This window comes from Quercus suber, unplaced genomic scaffold (genome assembly GCF_002906115.3).
Source record: "Quercus suber isolate HL8 unplaced genomic scaffold, Cork oak 2.0 scaffold_5, whole genome shotgun sequence".
Classification (NCBI taxonomy): domain Eukaryota; kingdom Viridiplantae; phylum Streptophyta; class Magnoliopsida; order Fagales; family Fagaceae; genus Quercus; species Quercus suber.
In genome coordinates, this window is record NW_027069471.1 from 485,772 (window position 1) to 499,596 (window position 13,825).

The window sequence follows — 13,825 nt, forward strand, 5'->3', positions numbered from 1 at the left end:
TCTTTTATGATTTCAAGCTTAGATTTACGTCTTTTTCAAGAAAAAACCATGTTGTAATGGGAAGTGAGGTACAAAATTATACAAGGCTTGACCTCAGTCTCACTTTACTTGTGTTTATTGCAAACACTTCATTTGTTGGTGTGGTGGGCCTTTTTGTAATGTTGGGTTGGGCCGTCTCTTGCCATGCTAGACCCAAGTATTCTGAGTAAGGGAGTTGAGACCAATCCAAATGTAACTCACTTTGGTCTGGCTTGTGCACAAACTATACCTCATTTGCCAAGATCATGCTCATGGCAGGCATAGCTACTTTGGATGAGTTATGGCAAGCAGACATGATAATAATAATAAAAGATAGTACTTTGGCTTTTAGTCAAAGTGAATAAATAATTCCCAATTAAAATGATAATCACAATAGTAACAAGCACTTTTGTAAAGAAAAATAGTGGGAATAAGTGGGTAAGACATGAGGTGTCAAGCTATGTCATAAGACCAAGACCAAAGAGGAAAGAACATTTTTCCTTAATGCGAATAATCTCCCGAGGAAATCCTGCCACGAAAATTAATCACTTTGAGGGAAACGGACCTGAATGGTTTGTGCCTAAAAGAACCCTTTGCTTTTGGCAGAGAGTAGGACTTTGAGAGGGAGAGAGAGAATCAACCTATTGGTGCATGCCTGCCATTCTATCTCTCTATTTTCTTTCCTCCTTTCTGATTTTCTTTTCCGTTCGTTTTGTTTTCTTTCTTCGTGTTTGCTTATTTATGGTGATTCTCTCCTAGAGATTATTGTTCCTCCTCCTCTCCTCTCTACTATGCACGACAAGGGTCCTTTATATAGTGCCTGCCGTGGCCAAATTTTACTATTTTAGCCTTTAACTACCCTTGTCTGGTCTGGGTGTACTTGCCGACCACCATTGGTTCGTCTGTGTTAACTGTGCCACTCTCCATCACCAGACAAAGAAGACTATTTTGTTTGTTTGTTTGCCGTGGCACTCTTACCTGCAGTGGTGTAGGTGCTCTCTCTCTCCATCCCTTATGGCATGCACTTAGTGGTTCCAACTCATTCTTACTTCTTTTGGGTAGTATGTCATCCTAGTAGGACATTTCCCTCAAAAGAGCCTGAGCAGGAACCTCAGAATAGGTTTTCTCGTCTCCCCATCGCCAGATCATGCCCTCTTACCTCTGACCCATGACCTCACCAAGTACTGTATTGGCTGGGTACAAGTTGGTGATGTCTGGGCCTTGTGCATGCTTCATTTCCATGTATGTCCAAAATCTGCCTACTGCTTATGCGTTTTCCATGGTCTAAAGGCTCATCTACACAGTCTGCCGTCCATCCTTGACTTCTTATGGTGTGAGTTGCTTTCTGATTTCCCATTCTTTTATGGCTTGCTCCCTATAGGGGCTGGGCTTTATTTGATGGTGGGCTTTTCCTTCTTTTAGCCTACCCTTTTAATTCTTTCTGCGATTTTGCTACCTTTTCATGTCGTTCCATTTTGCCATTTCTGTTGTGATGTTATTTGACCCCAGCCTACTGGGCCTCTTTGGGCCAGTTGCTTATTCTTCTCTCAATGACTCAATATGGTCATTTGGGCTTTGTACTACATTGCTCGTGGGCTCTTTTGTCCCATTTATTTCCTCTTAGGCATCCTCGGCCCATTTGCTTTCCTTGGGCTTCCTTGGCCCTTTTCCTAACTCTGTATTCCCATGGGCTTTTACTACCTCTTTTGGGCTTCCCTAGCCCAATTAACTCATCCTTCATCCTTGGGGCTCATGGGCTTGCCATCAATCCCTTACTTTCTTTGCTTGCATTACTTTAGGCTTGTTATGGCCCATTCTCACTTTTCTACGTCATATACTACCCATGAGTTTGCTACTTCTCTCTCTCCAGGCTCCTTTAAGCCCATTTGCTTCCTCAAGACCCATTTGTTTATTTCATGGGCCTGTGATCCATTATTCTTGCCGCTTGGGCTTAATGGTTTTTCTTTCCACTTACTAACTCTTTTTTGCCCATGTTGTTGGGCTTCTTCTTTCTATTGGGCTTCCCAAAATGAGCATCAACAGTTGGTCATTAAAACGTCCACCCAACTGGGAGTAAAATGAGCTCTTCGAATCCAATTTGGTTACTTAACCCTTTGTTAGAAGAAAACTTCATCTCAAGGGAGGCATTTGCCCCTTTTCGACCTCCACTAGATTTCCTAGGACGGCTATTGTAATAATGAGGGTGACATTTTCAATAGTCAAAGACTCACAATAAATGTAAACTCACTTAAAAATCAATATAAGTTAGAGACCCCCTATTTTACAACAATAAGCAATATACCTCATAACAACTTTCAAATTAATGTAAAGCACCCTTTACTATGATCCAACCATAGGTAATTATAAAAAATTGTCATGTCTAGCAAGCAATATATTGTTTATAGGTTATAGCTTGTAGAGAATAGGAAAGAGTCTAAGATTCAAGAATATTGTAGTCAGTCAAACCATGGTAGACTAATATCGTAGTCTATCCACAAAATTGGGCAACTTTAAGACCAATACGATTACATGAAGGAGTGACACAATGTATGGGTTGGGCTAAGTCAAGTCTATTGAAGAATTAGGCCCCATTTTTGTATTTTATTTATTTATTTTATACAATATAGAAATTCTACTTTAGTCTAATCTAAGTGTATATGTGTGTGAACATTCCTCTTAGAGACTTGAACCACAACCCTTGCATCCCACACCCCACAAGCACTTACACTTGTGGAGTAACCACCACTCATTTGTTGGTCATCAAAACATCCATCCAACTGGGAGTAAAATGAGCTCTTCAAATCCAATTTGGTTACTTAACCCTTTGTTAGAAGAGAACTTCATCTCAAAGGAGGCATTTGCCTCTTCTCGACCTCCACTGGATCTACCAGGACAGCTACTGTAATAATGAGGGTGACATTTTAAATAGTCAGAGACTCACAATAAATGTAAACTCACTTAAAAATCAATATAAGATAGAGACCCCCTATTTTACAACAATAAGCAATAGACCTCATAACAACTTTCAAATTAATGTAGAGCACCCTTTACTATGATCCAACCATAGGTAATTATAAAAAAATTGCCATGTCTAGCAAGCAATATATTGTTTATAGGTTATAGCCTGTAGAGAACAGGAGAGGGTTTAAGATTCAAGAATATTATAGTCAGTCAAACCATGGTAGACTAATATTGTAGTCTATCCACCAAATTGGGCTACTTTTAGACCAATACGACTGCATGAAGGAGTGACACAATATATGGGTTGGGCTAAGTCAAGTCTATTAAAGAATTAGGCCCCATTTTTGTATTTCTTTCTTCTTTTTTAATTTTTTAATTTTTTTTTAATACAAAATAGAAATTCTACTTTAGCCTAATTTAAGTCTATATGTGTGTGAAGCTCTTTCTTGGAGACTTGAACCTCAGCTTTTGCCTCCCACACCTCACAAGAACTTATACTTGTGGAGTAACTACCACTCATTTGTTGGTCATCAAAACGTCCACCCAACTGGGAGTAAAATGAGCTCCTTGAATCCAATTTGGTTGCTTAACCCTTTGTTAGAAGAAAACTTCATCTCAAGGGAGGCATTTGCCCCTTCTCGACCTCCATTGGATCTACCAGGACGGCTGCTGTAATAATGAGGGTGACATTTTCAATAGTCAGAGACTCACAATAAATGTAAACTCACTTAAAAATCTATATAAGATAGAGACCCCCTATTTTACAACAATAAACAATAGACCTTATAACAACTTTCAAATTAATGTAGAGCACCCTTTACTATGATCCAACCATAGGTAATTATAAAAAAATTGCCATGTCTAGTGAGCAATATATTGTTTATAGGTTATAGCTTGTAGAGAACAGGAGAGGGTCTAAGATTCAAGAATATTGTACATAGTTAGTCAAACCATGGTAGACTAATATTGTAGTCTGTCCACAAAATTAGGCAACTTTTAGACCAATACAACTACATGAAGGAGTGACACAACGTATGGTTTGGGCTAAGTCAAGTCTATCGAAGAATTAGGCCCCATTTTTGTTTTTTTTTGTTTTTTTTTATACAAAATATAAATTCTACTTTAACCTAATCTAAGTGTATAAGCTTCCTCTTGGAGACTTAAACCCCAGCCCTTACCTCCTACACTCTACAAGCACTTATATTTGTGGAGTAACCACCGCACCAAGGGTGTGTGGTGGTCATTTTTGTATTTCTCAAAGGACTTTTTTTTTTAGTCTTGTAATTAAGTGGATGACATAATTCTATATCCATTATAAGAAGAATTCAGTTGGAATCCCCTTCACCTACTAACTGTAACAAATGGAACAAAAAAAAAAAAACTTCTCTTAAAATCCCTTGTTTGAATATGAATGGAATATTTCCATTTGGATTGAGGGAGAAAGGAGGGAGAGTGGAGTAGAATAGAGTTGACAGAAAATAGACTAATTTTAGGCCAAATTTACTTTACTCTATTCTACTCTCCTCCCTCCCTCTCAATCCTAACAGACCATAAAGCTTAACCAATAGATCCTAAGGTCTGATAAATCATGAAAATGACAAGAGACAGGTTTAAGGCAACCCCACTTTGTGTGCCTTATTGGTATACTTATACTATTCAAATTCTTTCCTTCTATTTTATATTCCACAAATATGCCCTCCCTCCTCTATATAGTAACTAAATTAATTGAAGAATAATAAAACATATGACATGCTAGAAGTTGATGGAGTATAAAGTGATCACTATTTTGGAGAGCTATGGGAAATCTATCCTTTACTTACTAGTTACTACTACTTCATTCACCATCTATTGGCTACATTCCACAGGCCTAATTTGTCTGTAATATTCTAACAAATAGCACTAGATATGGTCATGACTAAACACTTGAACACTTCCCATCTAAATAAAAAGAGAAAAACAAGATCTGTATTTCCTATATATATATATATATATATATATTGTTTTTCGAAAATTTTTGTTTTGACAGCTAAAACATGAAAAAAAAAAAAAAAAAATTCAAGAATAAAAATATACTAAGATTTAAAGCTAATTATATTATGGAAAAATAATTATTTCTCAATAAATTTCAAATAAATCATTTAGCAAAAATAATTGAAGTTCTTTATAAGTGAAAATATAATCTATGAATATTTATTCTGATTAAGTTTAGTAGTAATTTATCTTTTAAATAATATATATATATATTTTAAAAATCACATTTCTTTTTGTTGCAAGATATAGTTTGGACAATGTTTATGATTGAAAAATTGTCTCTAGTTGTAGTAGAAACAAAAATAGTAAACATATGTACATTCACTTTATAAATATAGAAAGAAATGATGATAAATAAATGGTGATATTTTAATATTTATTATTCATTTGGTACAATTAAGAAAGAAATGGTGATAAATAAAAATAGCATATACGTGATGAGTAATGCTACTGCCACAAAGTATTTTACAACATTTTTACAAAATGTTGATGTGACTAACTTTTTATTGGTTTTCATTTATGCTTACTATTAATATCACTTTTTTATTTACCAATAATCACTTACAATATCAACAGTTTGTAAAAAAAATTTGTAAAATAGTTTGTATCTCTAGCATTATTCATATGTGGTTTAGATCTACTACCTTCCCCATTAAACTTAATTTTGAAGAAAAAAAATGAAATACTTGTGCACTTGACACACTTACGGTTGAACATTGTTAGCTTCTTATCTAATGATTTGCCCTTTTGATGATCAGAAAAGTTTTTTGTTTGTTTGTTTGTTTGTTTACTAAGGATTTTAATTAGTTAAATAAATTACCAAAAATGTAAAACACTGTTTTTACAAAAAGCATCTTAATTGTTAAATTATTATTATTATTATTATTTTCTTTTTATTTGAGAAGGGACACAAATTGCCTCTTCTTCAATTAGGTACACCCGCGTCATCATATTATACTTCAACAGAGAATGAAACTACATCTTCAAGGTTTAGTGGTGCTACTGATTCTATGGGATGAGAAAATTGAAGTTGAAGCTATAGCTGTAATACAAATTCCTCATGGTTTAAACCATTCTCTGCTGCTATAATGAGAGCTCTCACCCATATTGATGATGCTGTTATAATTTAAATTAACTTGGTGCATATATTGAATGATATTGGAATAAATGTTATGATTTTATCCGATTTATGTAAGAAATAAAATTATATTTTAAGATTGTATTGTGTAATACCCATGCATCCAACAATTTTTAATAATGAATGAAAGAATGAGAGTGTGTGAACCTAGCGTCTTTCAATTTTTTGCATAACCAAAAATTATTAGTGTTAAATGTTAATTAAATTTAATTATGGGTTTGTTACTAATTGATGTTCTACTTTAACTCCTACATTAATTATCACTTTTTTATATGTCATACTCCCTTTGTCCTAATTTGTTTGTCTTGTTTGAAAAGTCAAATTTTTTAAGGGAACATCAGTTATTGTCTTGTTTGTCTTATAAAAATGTATAAGTTTACAAAACTACTTTTAAATAAATTTATTAGCTTTTTTAAAAAGAGTTATTCTTAATGAGGCAACTAAAAAGGTGCTCCAATTAAATTTATTTTTTAAAATATTAGTTAGTTTTCTTTTCAAATAGTTTTGAAAATAAAGTAAGGGTATAATAGGAATATTAATAAATTAATAATTTTTATTTTTAGAAACAAAACAATATTTTGAAACATTCTAAAATGGAATAGAGGACAAACAAACTGGGATGGATGTAGTATTTAATTTTAAATAGTTACATGTACTTTCTGCGTGAATATGACCATTATATAATCATATGTCAACGCCCCAATTGTCCCAAATTCGACAATTAAGTTGTAAAAATCATTACACTAGTATTAAATTAACTTAAGCCAATCTTTCAGAAGAGATCGAATTCAGGTTTATGTACTCTCGCTTAAGCGAGAATTTCCAAAAAATTTTGTCTTCAATGATTGCTTGGGCGAATCCAAATATTAATTGACCAAACCATGTCCTAAACATCTTCAAGCAGCTTTTTACATCGATTTTAACTAACTTAAACACACTTAAAACAATCGCTATTGGTACATGATTTCTCACATTTGATTTGCCAACACTGAATCCTAACATTTCTCATCTTGTCCCAGAATTGATTTGTTAAGTGATTCAAAGCAGCAATGAAATCAAGTTGTGTGCCACAGAACCTGACCAAGGGGAGGTAAACTACACTAAAGGAGACAAAATATTGGAATTTGTTAATGCTAATTAAATCATTTCTAGAGGCCAAGAATATTTTTTGGGAGCAACCAAAATGCACACCAGAATGGGTACCTGACCTTATTGTTGGGAGAGATTACACCTTGGAGAGACAACCTAAATACACACCAGAATGGGTACCTAACCGCGTATTGTATTTCTATGCGCACGTACACACGATAGCACACATGTTAGATCCATTCTTTTTTGGTAAATACCAATGTTATTAATTCCGTTTCGGAGCCCGTTTCGGTTTGTCCAGTGGAACGGAATATTTCGGTATCGGCCTATTTCGGCATACCGTTTCAGGGTGTTTCGGGCTTCCTAAAATATATATATATATATATATATATGAACACACACATATACAGTCTATTATTTATAATTTATTGTGTAAGTATTGTAAAAATGTTATCAATATAATATTTTTCTAATAAATTAATATTAATATAAAGTTATAAACTATTGTACAGCAAAGCAAAAATAGTACCTCTGAGGCTCTGACTGACATTTGCTTTTGAATTTTTTAACTTTTTTTTTTTCANATGCGCAAGCGAAACGAGAATTTTGAATTGAGAACTCTCTCTCGCTCTGGTTGATTTGATTTTCACATACAAACAACAACAGTATTCTGTGTGTTTGTGTTTGTGTGTAACAGTGCGAGAGAGACGGTTTGCTTGAGAAGTGAGGAAACGGCCACGTATGGTCTACTTGGCACCTCTAGAGCGAGACACTATTATTTGACCTGCCTGAAGTAGAGCAAGGAAATTTGGGATTCTGTTCGGCCTTTTTGCGAACGAAGGAAAGGAACAATGCTGTTTTCGATTCTATCATTCCTTTTTTTTCTTTTGGGAGAGATGTTTGGGTTGGATTTGAATTTTGCATAAAGGCCCAACTCATTCGGACAATCCAAGATGGCAAGATGAAGGGCTACTCACAGCGAGGTGCGGTGCGTTGCGTTGCGGTTTTTGATCATTTTTAGTATCGTACTTTACAGTATGGTTTAACCAAAATCATAACCGCATTGCACCTTATTTATGCGGTCACATATGCGGTATGGTGCGGTTTAGAGTTCAATCAAATCATAACCACAGCACACCTCAATTTTATGGTCACGTGTGCAGTTTGGTGTATAAGATGCGGTTTGAATGGTTTGAATCCAGTATACTTTTCAAATTTTAGGCTTTTCTTGCCTAGCCCAAAACTGATTTTTCCATTTGTTTTGGACCGAGTTTTAAACTATTGAGCTAGTGGCTGACTTTCCTAATCAACACTTGCTAGAGTTATTAAACTATTTTTTTCCATTGAAAACTAAACTATTAATAAGATAATTAATATTAAAAAAATAAATATATTAATATATAGAGAGGGTGCGATGTAGTGCAATTTGTGTGGTTTTCTTATTATAAAACCGCAAACTGCATTGCACCATGTAATGTAGTGCACTATTACTTGCGGTGCGGTTCGGTTATGCCAATTTGTGAACGGTTTTGGTGCAGTCTTTGCGATCTGTGCAGTTTGGTGAACACCCCTAGATGAAAGTATACAAAAACAAGATTTCAACTGAACTATGGGTGGCAAAATTCGACACAACCCACGAACCTCACATGCCACGACACAAAATTAGCAGGTTATGGATTGAGCTCTAAAGGGTTTGTGTTATATTCGGGTTAACACGACTGGCCTGTTTAATAAATGTGTCAAGTTTGTGTCCAACCCATAGAACCCGTTTGACCCATCTAAACTATTTGTAATATTGAGATATAATTTAGTTTTAAATGATTATTTGTGATGTAGTTAATCGTTAGTTATGAATTTTATATTAAAAAACTTTTTTTTTTTTTTTTGGTTTTTCATAGTTCAAATTAATTTGGTTAATATTAAAATTTGTATTTTTTCCCACTTTGATAAAACCTAATAAATAGATCAACACGACTAACCTGTTTAATAACAAGTCATGTTAGGTTTGGAAAAATATTGACTTGTTTAATAAACGTGTTGGATTAGTGTTAACCTATATAGTCGAATACTTCTGATGATGTATGGAATCAGTTAATCGAACACTTCGGCTTCGGTGGACAATAGCACTAGCGAAGGCCTGCAAAGAGAGACAGCAGTCAAAGGGTGACCGGGGTGATCCGGCCAAACACCCTCCGATGGTAAAGTTAGTGTTTTTTTTGGAGTTTCAACTTTACTCAATGTAAAATCTCAGGAAATTCATACCTCTGCGTGGTGAAGACCGGGTCTTATATAGGGTGCTCTAGGGCAGTTATTAATTCAATAACTTCCCCCAGAATCTTGGAACTCGGACATAACCTCCTCAACGGCTACAAAAAATCATAACCGTTGTTGGAAGTTACATGCATTGGAGGGATTGGCGGCGATGAACACGGGTCGATGAAACGCTGTGAAATTCGCCAAGTGTTAGCGTGGTCGTCCATGTGCTCTGCACATGGACAACCCTTTGCCGTGTCGCAGTGGGGTCGTCCATGCACCTTGTGCATGGACGACTTTCTTGATTTGATTTCCTGGAGTTGACCAATTGTCCCAACATCTCGCAGACGAGACATTTGGGCGAGTTGAAGATGGCCTGATGTTTGGCTAACCGCAACTCTCTGGACGAATCCTCTGGACGAACCATAGATGTCATTTTCTGTTATACATCAGTTGCCCCCTTGTCCGAAGAGTCGTCCAGGGACATTATGGGAATTTTCTCCCACTTACTTGGCCATGTGTCACGGTTTCATTCGTTGAGCGATTAAATCGATTGCATTTCCCCACACGATTGCCACGTGTCATTTTCTTAATGGGTGGTGTCGCTTCGCTGACCCCACTTTTGGGCCCTATAAATTGGCACATTCTCTTTCTTACCCTTCACCTTTCTCATAAACTTCCTTCCGCTATCTCGTCCGAGAATCTCATCTATCGTTTCGTCCTAGTTCTCAGGTACTTCCTCTTCTTTTTAGGTTTTCGTCTTAACCTTTAGCTATGTCTTCGTCTAGTAGTATAGAGAGGGAAATAGATGAGTATCAGGACGTTTCGTCTGGAAGCTGTGAGAGTGGTGAGAGTAGTAGTACTAGTTTAAGTGGCAGTTCCTCGGACGAGCAATATTCGTCCGGGGTGCCTGGCATTTCCTTAGAAGAATTTCAGGAGATGCAACGTAGGATGGCTTCTGGAACTGGGGCTAGCTCGTCCAGAGTGCCACCTAGCCCTCCTCAGGACGACGAGGAGGAAGATAATATTATATATAGCTGTGCACCTGAGGTAGCGTCCACTTTGGACGCTCCTAAGTTAAAAACTTTAGTAGATAGATACCAAATTCCTTCCGAGTTTAAACCTCGTCTGCCTAGGGAAGGAAAATGGTGCTGTTCACCTTCTTCTGGCTTGGGGGTTTATTCGTCCTATCTCTTAGCTGGTTTAAGGTTCCCCCTCAATTCCTTTTGTAGAGGTCTCTTCCATAGGTTAGGTATTGGTCCCAATCAACTTAATCCCAATGGTTGGAGGACGATAGTCGCCATGCAAGTGTTATGGTGTGAGGCACTGGAAGGGGACCGTCCTATAACAGTGGACGAGTTCCTCTACTGTTATAAGCCCTCAGAAATAAAACAGTCAGCTGGTTTTTACCAGTTCTCGTCCAGAGGCTCTCCTTATAGCTTAATAAAGGGCCGTAGCTCGTCTGATGCAAATGGGGCCGTGGTAAGATATTGCTTTAGGTCTTGGAAGGCCCTTTGGCAATCGTCCGTCCATTCAAACGCCTTCCTGAGGATTTTGAAAAAGGGTAAACACTTGTCGGTGGCTTTTGAGACAAACCTGTTCAGAGCTGCAACTCGTCCAGTTAAGGATTGGACTTCCTTGATGTTCTTCGGTGGCTCCATATCCAAAATGGCCTGGATCTTGTCTGGATTTGCCTCAATTCCTCTCTCTGAAACCATAAATCCTAGGAACTTTCCCGACGACACTCCGAATGCACACTTACTTGGGTTCAACTTCATCTTGTATCGCCTGAGCGTCTCGAAGGTTTCCTGTAGGTCGTCCAAGTGGCTACCTTCGTCCAAACTCTTCACAAGCATATCATCCACATACACTTCCACATTCCGTCCTATCTGTGGTCGAAACATGTGATTCACCAACCTTTGATAAGTTGCCCCTGCGTTCTTCAGACCGAAGGGCATCACCTTGTAACAAAACAAACCCTGGCTGGTAATGAAAGATGTTTTTTCCTGATCTGCCTCGTCCATCTTTATCTGATTATATCCTGAGAAGGCGTCCATGAAGCTCAACAGTTGATGGCCAGCTGTAGAATCAACTAATTGATCAATACGGGGTAAAGGATAACTATCCTTAGGGCAAGCCTTGTTTAAGTCAGTAAAGTCGACACACATTCTCCACTTGCCATTTGCCTTCTTTACCATTACTACATTTGCCAACCAATCTGGGTAGTAAACTTCCCGGATAAACTGTGCTGCAGTTAGCTTTGAACCTCTTCCTTGATAGCCTTCTCTAGTTCAGGAGCAAACACCCTCTTCTTTTGACGAATAGGCTTCGATGAGGGGGATACGTTCAGCCGATGAGTGATTACACTTGGATCAATACCAGGCATATCGTCATGACTCCATGCAAAAACATCAGCATTTTTCTTTAGGAACTGGGTGAGGTCTTCTTTCGCCCTCTTCTTCATACTGTCCCAATTCTAGTAAACTTCTCAATATCATTTTCTTGCAACAAAACATCTTCCAGTACCTCAGTCGGTTCTGCAACAATTTTTCTTTCTTCTATAATCATAGCTTGCATTTTCTCGTCCACAGCCAACATGGCTAGGTAACATTCTCTAGCTGCCAACTGATCTCCTTATGCTTGCCCTACTCCGCACTCCGTAGGGAATTTAACTGACAGATGATAGGTAGACGTTACCGCCTTCCAGCTATTCAAAGTTGGTCTTCCAATGATGGCGTTATAAGAGGAGGAACAATCCACTACAAGGAAATTTACTTCTTTGGCTATTTGCTGCGGGTATGACCCTACTACTACAGGTAAGGTAATGGTACCTACCGGCTGCACTTTCATTCCCGCAAATCCTATCAGTGGCGAGAATGCAGGACGAAGCTGATCTCGTCCAATCCTTATCTGCTGGAAGGCGGGATAATACAATATATCTGCGGAGCTTCCATTATCCACCAACACCCTCCTGGTTTTGTAATCTGCTATGAGCAGGGTTATAACAATTGCATCGTCGTGCGGATGATGGATTCTTTCAGCTTCTTCGTCAGTAAAGGTAATGGCTGGTTCGTCTGTTTCCTTCGTCCTTGGGGGTCGTCCAGAGAGTTGGACGTTCTGCACTGCTTTGAGGTACGTCTTCTTCGCCTTGGAGGATTGCCCCGTCAACGTCCCACCAATGATAACTCTTATTTCTCCGAGTGGGGCCGTGATGGTTCTTCCATCTTCGCTTTCAATTTTTCATCTTTATGATCTCTTCCAACGAAATGCCTCAACTTTCCTTGCCTGATAAGATTCTCGATCTGCTGTTTCAAGTCATAACACTCATCCGTGTCATGCCCATGATCCCTATGGAAGCGACAATATTTATTCTTATTGCGCTTGTTAGGGTCTCCTTTCATCTTTTCTGGCCACTTCAAGGAAGGATCATCTTTAATCTGCATGAGCACTTGATCGAGTGGGGCATTCAAGGGGGTGTAACTCTGGTTCCGTGCCGATGGGCCTGCCTTCCTATTATCCCTGTCTCGGTCCTTCTTGTCTTCCGTTCGTCCCTTCTTTGGACGAGGCCCCTGGTCAGGATGACGCAGGGGTTGGCTTCCATTCTCTCAACTCTCTTCCTCTTTTTAGCTATGATAGCGTCTTCTGCATTCATAAAGTTTTGGGCTGAATGGACGAGCTCAGCCATGGATTGAGCCTCTTTCTCATACAACTTGTGAATAAATAAATCAGAGTTGACCCCATTATGGAAGGCTGCCAATAGGAGCTTATCGTCCACCTCGTCCACTGTCAAGGCTTCCCTATTGAAGCGTGTGATGAAGGAACGCAGACTCTCGTTTTCTCCTTGCTCTATGGTCAGCAAACTGGATGAGGAACGTTTGTGTCTCTGTCCCCCTATGAAATTATTGACGAATAACTTGCTCAACTCCTCAAAAGAACTCACAGAATTTGGGGTATTTTGCTGAACCATACATGCGCTGGCCCTTGAGGGTAGTAGGGAAGGCTCTACACATGATCTCGTCTGGAACTCCTTGGAGATGCATTGTTGTCTTGAAAGTAGCGATATGATCGAAGGGATCACGTGTTCCATCGTATGAGTCCAGGGAAGGCATTTTAAACTTAGGCGGCAAGGGATGCCCATTGATGGAAGCAGAAAAAGGGAGTCTGTTCGGTGGACCAAATCCTCTATAGGATTTGCCCTTCTCATGTTCTCCTTCATCTCATCCATAACCTTCCTCATCTGATCCATTTCCTTCTCCAAATGTGGCACCCTTCGCGAAGTGGTGCCTCTTGATTGAATCTCGGGCTCAGGATTTTCTCCTTGACTCTGAGATTGTC